The sequence below is a fragment of the Monodon monoceros genome, unplaced genomic scaffold (genome assembly GCF_005190385.1).
Source record: "Monodon monoceros isolate NGI ecotype Baffin Bay Population unplaced genomic scaffold, NGI_Narwhal_1 Super_Scaffold_13, whole genome shotgun sequence".
NCBI classification, from domain to species: domain Eukaryota; kingdom Metazoa; phylum Chordata; class Mammalia; order Artiodactyla; family Monodontidae; genus Monodon; species Monodon monoceros.
In genome coordinates this window covers 82,268,525-82,278,785 of record NW_021703769.1, presented here as the reverse complement: position 1 = coordinate 82,278,785, position 10,261 = coordinate 82,268,525, and the positions used below count along the sequence as shown (strand labels likewise).

Here is a 10,261-nt window from a genome sequence, read left to right as displayed (position 1 = left end):
TGAGATACAAAAAGGCCACAAACCAACTGCCACTTCTGAGGTGGCTGGAGCAAAAGCAGGGCATGTTCCCTGCACCACCAAGGGGGTGGGCAGCCCACCTAAGCCGCCGCCTCCCCGGCAGACCCACCGATCCTCCCCCACCCTCATCCCATTTCAGGAGCCCGCCCACCCTTCTTGGAGAGCACGCGAGGGCACCGGTTACTTGTTTTCACTCCCTCGTGCTGCAGCGCGAATCCCAAGAAAGCTTTGCCGGAATTCCTCTTCCGGCCTCTTAAAAATTTCTGTTGATTAAAGGGTCCAAGGACCTGGGTCGGCATCACAAGTGGCACCAGCAAAAGCCCATTAACAATTCCTGGGAAATAAAAATAGAATCTGGGTAATAAAATAAAGGTTTTTTTTCCCTCTCTGTGCTTAGTCTAGTTTCACTTGCTCACAGGGTGCCGCGGGCAGAGGCCTGGCACCTGGCACTTCAGACCAGAGTTCCCAGTGTAAAAGAGTGCAATTTGGAGCCGTGAGCAGCACAGCTGCGACCACCCCTCCCCGCATCCCGCCACTGCAAGAATCCTACAAAGCAGTCCCTACCCTGGCCTTTCGGCTTCTGGGCGAGGGCAGGTACCCTAGACCCCGAGCTCACACCTCTCCATTCTTTGATCAAAGAATAAAGCTTTTCTGTGCTTCTGAACGGAACTTTAGTCTCCTTTTCTTGGCTCCATAGGACACCGGGCAGAAGGACTCTCGTTGGGGACCAACTCGGGTGGGTGAGTAAAACCAGGGATCCCGGGGGCAGGTCCTGAGGAGGAAGAACCCTTGTGGGTGGCCCTCGTGTGGCTTCAAGGGGCCCTGCCCCTGCCCCCAGAATTTGCAGGCACAGGCCAGGCTCTACACAGGAGGGCGAGGTCGCCCTGCGAATGAACTGGCTGCCCCACCCACGGCTCCTGCCACGCAGACCGTGCCTGCTGGTCCCAGCATCCCACAGCCGCCACCTTCCATCCATACCTGCCCCCGGGGCTCAGCCCGAGGGAACCTGAGCTCAGAACCCCTGGTCGAGACCCAAGCGCTCAGAGCCGGGGATCCAGACCTCAACCCCTCAAACCTTTCTGAGGAAGACGAACCCAGGCCCCGGGCAGCGGCAGCCCAGAGGCCCCAACACCAGGGGACCCACAGCCCAGCACTCACAGCCTGGGACGAGGAGGAGGAGGAGACCAGAATGGGGAGCCCGTCTAAAACCTCTGCTCCCCAGCCTGGGTAGCCCTGGGGACAAAGGTCAGCCTCCGGAACCCAGAGGCCATCCTTCAAACCACATCAAACGTCCCTGGTCTTCAGCCGGTCCCTCCCTTATCACCTCCCTGAGACCCTTGCTCCCTTCACAGCAGTAATTGTTTTCCATCAAAGTATTGTCTGTCTCCTCATTAGACTGGTAGCCCACAGGGCGCTCATGACTGGGGGTGTCCCCAGGTCCCCACACACAGCGGCCCCGGCGGGGTCGCAACAGTTCCGGGAGGAAAGCACGCGAGTTGGCGGTGCAGTTCCGAGCGCTGCCGCCAGAGGGAAGGGCTGCCTGCACGTTCCCCAGGGACGCGGCGCTCCCACTGCAGCCGGCTTCCCCGCGTGGGCCGGTTTGTCCACGGAGAATCCTGCGCTCTCCTGCCGGGTGCTCTCCGCTCAGGGGGCGGTCGTGGTCTCACTGTTGGGCGTGCAGCTTTCCCGTGAAGGCCCTGTCTTCACTCGAGTCCTTCACCTGTGCCACCACCTCCAAGCGCAGAGCCGCTTTCTCTTCCATCTCAGGCTGGGGCGAGTGTCTGTGCAGGGTTTGAGGGGGTCCTGACGCCTCACTGCTCTCCACTCAGTTTATCCAGCCCTCCTGTTATCAGCCTCACTCCTCATCTCCCCCTACTAGGTCCCTGGGTCCCCCAACCCCTGAGCCCTCTCCTCTGCTCTGCTGCAGGAACTTACGCTCCCGTCCTGTTCGCTCGGCTCAGGCAATGCCCATCAGCACATCCTTGCTCTTCTAACATGGTGTGGACCTCTCTCTTCTGCTTTCAACTCTCTCCCCACCCCCCCCCACCCCGCCCCCGGCCGAAGTGAGAGGCACGTGGGATCCTTGTTCCCCAACCAGGGACCAAACCTGCGCCCCTTGCAGTGGAAGCATGGAGTCAACCACTGGACCACCAGAGGAGCTCCTGCTTTCAACTCTTTTTATGTTCCCTTTATCCTTGGGGTTTAAGCCTTTTTAAAAAATAACAAATTCCGTGTTGCAGGTTTTCAGGCGGAGCGGAGATACGCCTGTCCCAGGCTGGCTGGTAGGTTGGGGGAGGTTAGATGCTGCATCCTGCAGATTCTGCGTGCAAATGATTGTAGCTGGGGCACCATTCTCTGGAGGTGGTGGGATGAAATAAAAAGAGCAGAGATACCCAAGCTGACACATACACTTACTTATGCAGGAAGTGAATAGAACTACAGATTTGGGGGCTTCTGAAAGGGCAGTTCACACTGCTCTCCTCCCATCCGAAGTTTGTAATTCACTGAGAGACACACACAGGAGTCAGACACACAGACGTGAAAATATCAGCCTTATTAAGAATAACTCTGAATTGGAGGAATGATCTAGATCTGGGGCCATGTGGGTTGCCCAATGCTTTGCACCTGCCAGCCACAGGTGAACTGGAAAGCCACAGGTGTCTTCTGTGAAGGAAAGAAGGACCTAAGGACAGGTTGCCCTGGAGAGACCGGGTGGGGTCGGCTCAGCGTACTCAGCGCCTCCTCCAAACTCACAAATACTGTGAGTCCAGGTGAGCAGGGGGCGAAGGGGGTGGAGAGACCTTCTGTACTTCCTCAGAGGCATGAAAATCCCTTTCTGGAAACACGAGGAGAGACCAATGTTGCCAATAGCATAAGATTTTTCCAGATCCCAATTTATATCCCAGCGGTGAAACACATTTTCGGAAATAAAACAATAGAACAGGGGCTTCCCTGGTGGCGCAGTGGTTGAGAGTCTGCCTGCCGATGCAGGGGACACGGGTTCGTGCCCCGGTCCAGGAAGACCCCACATGCCTCGGAGCGGCTGGGCCCGTGAGCCATTGCCGCTGAGCCTGTGCGTCCGGAGCCTGTGCTCCGCAACGGGAGAGGCCACAACAGTGAGAGGCCCGTGTACTGCAAAAAAAAACCAACCCCAAAACAATAGAACACTTGGCATGTCCTCCTCAGATAACTGGGCATCATGCATCCCAAATATGGTGAATGGAAATTATGGATAGCATATAGTACCACCTTAGTGAAAAAAGGCATAGATAGCCGAAGCCACAAACAACTACACTGAAGAGCTGCAGGCCACTGACCTGAAAGTCATTGATTGTGTGCAACAGTGAGCTCAGGGGGAAGAGGGAGTTGTCTTTTCTGAGAAGCAGAAGGTACACATCACAGTGGTATCTTTAGATCAGCCAGAGTAGGATTATTTACACTGTGAAAATTGGCAAACACTACCAGTCGGGGTTCCGTTCACTCAGAGAGCCAGTTGTTGACACTCAACATCACACCACTGCCTCGCTGCCCCTCAGCTTTACCAGCCTCGGGTACCACCTCCACCCACAGAAAGCAGTTTCCCCACTCCTGACCAAACCCCAAACCTGCTTCCCCTTACTCTTTTTTTTTAAAATTAATTAATTAATTAATTAACTTTTGGCTGCGTTGCGTCTTCGTTGCTGCGTGCAGGCTGTCTCCAGTTGCGGCGAGCAGGGGCTACTCTTCGTTGCAGTGCATGGGCTTCTCATTGCGGTGGCTTCTCTTGTTGCGGAGCACGGGCTCTAGGCGCGTGGGCTTCAGTAGTTGTGGCACACGGGCTCAGTAGTTATGGCACACAGGCTCAGTAGTTGTGGTGCACAGGCTTAGTTGCTCCGTGGCATGTGGGATCTTCCCGGACCAGGGCTCGAACCCGTGTCCTCTGCATTGGCAGGCGGATTCTTAACCACTGTGCCACCGGGGAAGTCCCTCCCCTTCCTCTTGAGAGCACGTGCGCGCGCACACACACACACACACACACACACACACACACACGCCAAGCAGGTTCTAGAACACATCATCCAGGAAGAAGGGATTGCAAATCAGTCATCCATCAGCAGTCGACAGTAGTACCTGCTTCTCCCTCTGGAGGGACACCCGTGGCCTGGCCTCTTGGCGACTGGCTTGTGGATTCCTTCCCCCAGGCTCCACGCTGGATGAGGTCCTCAGGGCTGGTGCCTCCAACCACAAATGAAGCTTTTGAGGTGCACTTGTCAGCAAATCTGAGTCTTGCAGCAGATTAAAGCCAGACTAGAAGAAAAGAGTATCTGTCGTGGATCTGCCTCTTCCTTACCCGTGCAAAATTAATATTTCATCTGAATCTCGTTTTTCCCTGAATTAAACATGATGCCTAACTGAACTGACTCAGCCCTGAATTCTACACCATGTGACATTCTGCCTTCAGTTGCTGGATCCTACTCTGTTGTATACTCACCAGAACAGCTCTGTGCCCGGCAACCTGGGGCTGAGGTTTTCTATGTGATTAAGCCATCGTTCTCACAATTATCTGCCTTAGACAGTGATTGATTTGGCTAATATCTCGTTTAAGATCTTTTCATCTATGTTCATGAAAGATATTGGACTGAAAATTGTTCCTTTCTCAAAATTTAGTTCTTGGGGTTTGCAACAAGGCTATTCTGGCTTCCAAACACAGGTTTCCTATTCTCTGGAATTTGTATAAAATTGCCATTAATATTTTACTAAAGTGTTCAGAAGGATTTACTAATGAGGTCATCTGAGCCTTTCGATTTCTTGGTGGGAAAATTTTAAACTACAGATGAAATTTGTAAATTTTTACAAATTTAAAACTTTTTTAAACTTACAGTTTCAGTAAGTTGTGTTTTCCAGAAAGCTGTGCATTTTATCAAATGTATTGGCACAGAATTTTCATATCTTCTTCTTGACTCTGGAATGATGTCTCACTTTATTCCTTTCCTGATGGGCTGAGGCGAGGACAGAAACAGGCGCTGTGGGCAGTGGAGTAGCACAAAGTCCAGGCACAGAGGATGGACCAGCCGCTGGACCCCCTCGTCTGTCTGGAGATTTGGGGTACATGCCCCAAAGATATAAAGGGTCCCAATACCAGGGCCTGCGGTTACTGGCTGGGCATTCTGCCGGCAGAAGGAGCTGACATTTGATTGGATGGTTCTGTCAGCCTGGGGTCCCGGAGACAACCTGAGTCACGCTGTGTTTTGAAGACGGGGGCAGGGCAACCATCACACCTTCTGGAGGCTTCCCTGCACCATTTGGGCCCCATTTCTTGCTGCCCAATATCTTTGTTAGGCATGCTCACTCCAGGCCCCTGGTGCACCCACACCCCCACCAGCTGCACCCCTACCCTCGTGAGCCAGTTTATAATTACCAGTCACGCCCACCCATCTTGCCTTTTTATGCCAGCCCGGCTGTCTGCACGTCCTCCCTCTCTGGCCTCCAGCTCTGCCCCCTGCCCCTTTTCTTGATGCCCATGCACCCATCCTGCCCCACCACCTGAAGACAGATGTCACGGTGGGCCATCTCCTCTGGCTTGGATGGAGTAGGGACCTCTCCAGACAATGGTTGGGACCCTCAGAGCTGCCGCACAGCTGGACGTGCCTGTGCTGCCCAGACGGCCCCACGGCCTGCGCCCGACATCGGACCCCAGAACACAGGACAGAGCTGACAAGGAATCTGTCATTTCTTTAACCTCAAAACTTAATTTTAGCAAGTGTCCTCCTTCGTGATGACCCACTGTGCATCAGAATCACACTGACCCCATGTTGTCAGCTCCATCTCGGGCCCGCAGTCCCCCCCCGCAACCCCGTCCCTGGCCTGAGCTTTAGCCCACTCACAAGGAATGCACCCCCGCCAGGTAAGCTCCATATTTACCCTTGCCTTCATCTGATATGAAAACTGGAAGAATGCCTTTTGCTGGCACAGATGGTTAATAGTCACGAGATCCCCAAGGGGGGAAAAAAACCCATTTCCCGTCAGTGCCACCGTGCATCTCCCTTGGTTGTCAGATTCTAATTTTAGCTTTGGCCCCTGTAAATCCCCCTGTACCCCTTTCAGCAGCACAGAGTTTAGCTGCAAATGCCTCCGGATACTCGTCTGCCTGATCCTGCCTGTAGGTAAGTTACCCACAACGAACTTCATAATTGTACTTTATGGGGTTGCCTGCTTTGTCTTTGGTCTTAAAGTTTCTTCTCAATTTAGGGGATATTATTCAATATTTGTGCTGCCCAACACCCATCTATGTGTGTCATCTTCAATTTTCAGCATTAGGACACTTATAAGGACTCAGCATTTTTAAACAGTCCCATATGATCATCATTTTAGGCGACTTTCAAGGTGAGCCTGGGGCTGGAGCATCAGGGAGCGTGTCCCTCCAGACAGCACCCAGGGGACGCAGCTATGTGACCTCCATTCTCCACAACAAAATGTATTTGAGAATCAAATGTGAGCCACTCTTCTCTGGTAAGCCTCATGCAACAGAGCCCAGTTCCTGCCTCAGGAAATTCCAAAAGGGATTAGGTAAAAGTAAAGAAGTTGTTTTAGACGGCTACACATTGGAGACTGGCCCGAAAAGGAAACTCCATAGCTGGCTGTAAGAAAGAAACTTATTACTAAATGGAGCTGGGGGTGGGGTCTGGTGAGGGTACACGTCTGTCCCCTGCCCACCCCCAGCCCCTGCTCCTGAGCCTGGGAAGGGACAAGAAGTGGGTCTTGGGTGGGTGTTATTTGGGGTTGGGGAGGCTCCAGGTCGCCCCGCCTGTAGCCCGGGATGCTCCTCACAGAGCCACAGGCCTGCCTCCCAGGCTCCGGGGCTGCACTGCTGTGGCAGCCACCTCATACCGCGGGAGGACAGCGGAAGTGAGTGATGTGCCTTGCAGCTGCCCGCAGCGCTGTTTCCTCCAGCTTGGGTACCTGGGGAAGAACAAGTTGGCTCCAGGTGTTGCTGGAAGGGTGCGGCTCCCCAGCCGGCGCCCTGGTCCTCTGTGCTGTGCAGTTCCTGGAGAGGCACTGAGCCCCAGGGCAGGTCCCCCCAGGGCTTGAAGCAGGTGGTGTGTGGGTCTCGGATGCCCCTCCAGACCTGTCCCCATATCCCCTCGACTCCCTCCCCCTCCATCTTCTGACCCTCAGGGCTGAACCAGTCCACCCCAACCCAATCCTGTCCCGTTCTTATCCGTCCCTGCCCCTCTGTCCCATCTCTTTTCTGTCCCATTATTTCCTTATTCCTGCCCCTCGTCTGTTCTGCTGTATCTCCCTGTCTCTGTCCCTCGGGCCCCCTCCCTATATCTCTGTCTCTCCCTTCCCGCTGTCCCTCTGGCTTCCTCTCTTGCTGTGTACCTCTGCTCCTCTTCTCCGTCCTCCTCTCCCCAGCCCCCAACAAGAGGCTGCTTCAACCTTGCTGGAGGCTCTGCAGGCTGTCCTGGGCTTTGGCGTCTGGGATGGGAGCGGCAGTGGCGGTGGGGACAGGGGCGCCCGGGAGCAGCAGCAGCGGGCACCACGTGGCCAGGCAGGCAGGGCAGCTGGGAGGGTGCGAGCTGTGGGTGGTCAGGGGCCCCGCCCTTTGTCCCCTCCATCCCCACCCTCGCCCCTGTACTCCCCTCTCTATCCCCTCCCCCTTCCATGTGCCCGGTGCCTCACACACAGGTCTGTCACTCTTCACCTGCCCGTAGGCCTGCCCACAGGCCTGCCGTGTCTTCCGGTCACTGGCCTCTGGCCCCCCAAGGACTCATAGATCCAAACAGTTCTCGCCTGAGGAGTGGCAGCTGCACCTTTTCGAGCCCAAGCCAAGCTCCACTGCTGACCGCACCCCTGGCCCGAGCCACTTCCTGTCCACTGTTACGCCCACCCCACCACTCTACAAAGGCCCTGCCCCCCAGGACAAAGCCACGCCCTATCACAGCAGGCCACGCCCCTAAACCAGAGCCACACCTCTATTTGTTGAGCAGTCCTGCCCCAGAATGGAGCCCCCAACGCCCTTGTGTTTGGAGTTTTGGGGTTCTCCAGTGTTAGGATCCCAGAGCCCTGCGCAGCTCTCTCCTGTTCACACTGCCCTGACTTCTAGCTCCTCAGCCTTCCTGAATTCTCAACTTGGGGGGAGGCCACCCAGCTCTGCTTCGGGTTCTCTTCCCTGCACTGTGGCCTCTGGGCCACTTTGTTTCTCTTCTCTCAGGGATCACTGTCCTGCCTGATGTCCAGTGTCAGAAAGCCATGGTTTCATCTATTTTGTCCAATTTTTCAGTTATGTAGTCAGGAGAGTAAATCTGTTTCCTGTTACTCCATCATGGCTAAACATGGAAGACAAGGCATCTGCTTGTTATCTTTAGGGTGACTGCCTCTTTAGAGAAGCCTTCAAAAATTTATCTTTGATATTCTTAAATTTCACTTTAATGACATGGATATCTCAGTATCTTTCTTGTTTGGAGCTCCAACTGTTCTTTTAATTTGACATCATATTGGGTTTTTCACTTACATAAAATGGTCACTCCCCTCCCTCCATGTAGCTCCTCCCCTTCATTTGTGGGTGTCTTGCTGAAATCTCTACTTCTCACCTTTTCACATCACATTTTCTTTACTCTCTCTAAAGCCTTCTGCAAAAGCTCTTTGCTACACAGTGTCTCCCACTCATTAACCACTGGCTCATCTAATATATTGAATTTTTATTGTTGATACTAAGTATTTCCCTTCTTTTGAACTGTTTACCTCTACATCGCTTTACCAATACACTTTTTTCTTTGGGGGTATTTATTTAGCACAGGTGGTTCTGTTTGTCTTTCTTCTGTGGCTGAAGTCCTCAGGGTTTTTTTTTTTTTTTTTTTTTTTGCCAGAACTCACTTTCTCCTGGGAGTTCCTGCACTTTTGACTGGAGGAAAGGCCAGTCCTAGCCCCGCTTCTCAGTGTGAGTTTATGGAGGACACAGCTGCCTCAGCAGGAACACAACCAAGCAGGGATGGACCACCTGAGCCTGTCAACCCCTCCCCGACACCGTGCTACAAAAGGACTCCGCTTCTTTAAAATCATCACTAAAATATCAAACTTCTTCTGACACAGGTCTCAACACCCTATATTTGTTTCATCTACTCCCCCCACAGGATTGGGGGTTCAGTGCTGGCTTTCCCCTCCCACTGATCAATCAGTCAGGCAGATTCCCCTGGGCTAACGTGTGGAGAGAACATTTGTGAAGGTGCGCTCGGCAGATGCCATGCTATTTGCACCAGTTTCTTCACTGTCCCGACTCCACATCTTCCTCCGCTGAGCACAGCCGTCCCTTCTTCCCTCGGAGGATTCCTGACACTGTTTCCACTCCATACCCTTTGCTCACAAGTCAGCATTCAATGGCAGTTCACCAATCCGGCAGGAACTACAAGGGGGTTGATTTCCTTAATGTGAAAGAAAATTTATTTTTTTTGTTATAATTACCACTGTGGCGACTGGGGAGGGTTACTTTTCTCTTTGTGGCCTTCATATAACTTAATTTGGGGAACACTGTGACGCTGTCATTGCCACGTTTCCCCTCTTTACAGGGATTAGGTGGGGGACTTCCCTGGTGGCGCAGTGGTTGAGAATCCACCTGCCAACGCAGGAGACACAGACTTGAGCCCTGGTCAGGGAAGATCCCACATGCCGCGAAGTAACTAAGCCCGTGCGCCACAACTATTGAGTCTGCGCTCTAGAGCCCACAAGCCCCAACTACTGAGCCCACGTGCCACAACTACTGAAGCCCGTGCGCCTAGAGCCTGTGCTCCGCAACAAGAGAAGCCACAGCAATGAGAAGCCTGTGCACCGCAACGAAGAGTAGCCCCCGCTCACTGCAACTAGAGAAAGCCTGCACGCAGCAACGAAGACCCAACACAGCCAAAAATAAAAATAAATGAAATTTAAAATATATATTAAAAAAACAACTAAGTACATAGTCCACACCATCAAATGTCATAATTCCTCACTGTTGTGCCATAAACCCAGCCAGCACCCCCCATTCCCTGTGCTGAGTGCTCTTACATTTTATACTGCAAGGTCTTAACTATATCCTTCACTCACTAACATTTGTGCTGTTAACTGCCTATTTTAAATTTGCTGAAAGGATAACTTGAAAACTTAAAATTTTTTTTATCAAATCAAACTCACCGTTATACTTAACCTCAAAGAAAGCTCACCTCTGTGACAGTGTGATGGTTAAGATGCATCCCAAATTCAGGAATGTAAAAAACAATTCGCCTGAGAA

At 52.9% G+C, this 10,261-nt stretch overlaps 1 protein-coding gene across 6 annotated transcripts in view; it reads right to left on the bottom strand.

Moving 5' to 3' along the window:
- Positions 1-197: 197 nt before the first annotated feature.
- RBAK (RB associated KRAB zinc finger) overlaps positions 198-10,261 on the bottom strand; it is a 32,277-nt gene continuing 22,213 nt past the window's right edge. For 2 of the 6 annotated variants that reach the window (XR_003793011.1, XR_003793015.1), the window contains 4 exons: positions 10,194-10,254; positions 4,878-4,997; positions 4,129-4,305; positions 284-352 (listed from right to left, as the gene is read on the bottom strand). The gene's annotated coding sequence lies outside the window, so the exon portion shown is untranslated. Of the gene's footprint in view, positions 353-636; positions 791-2,226; positions 2,374-2,700; positions 2,855-4,128; positions 4,306-4,877; positions 4,998-8,839; positions 9,420-10,193; positions 10,255-10,261 lie in introns of those variants that run through there. The other 4 variants (XR_003793014.1, XR_003793012.1, XR_003793013.1 and 1 more) reach the window with 4 other exon arrangements.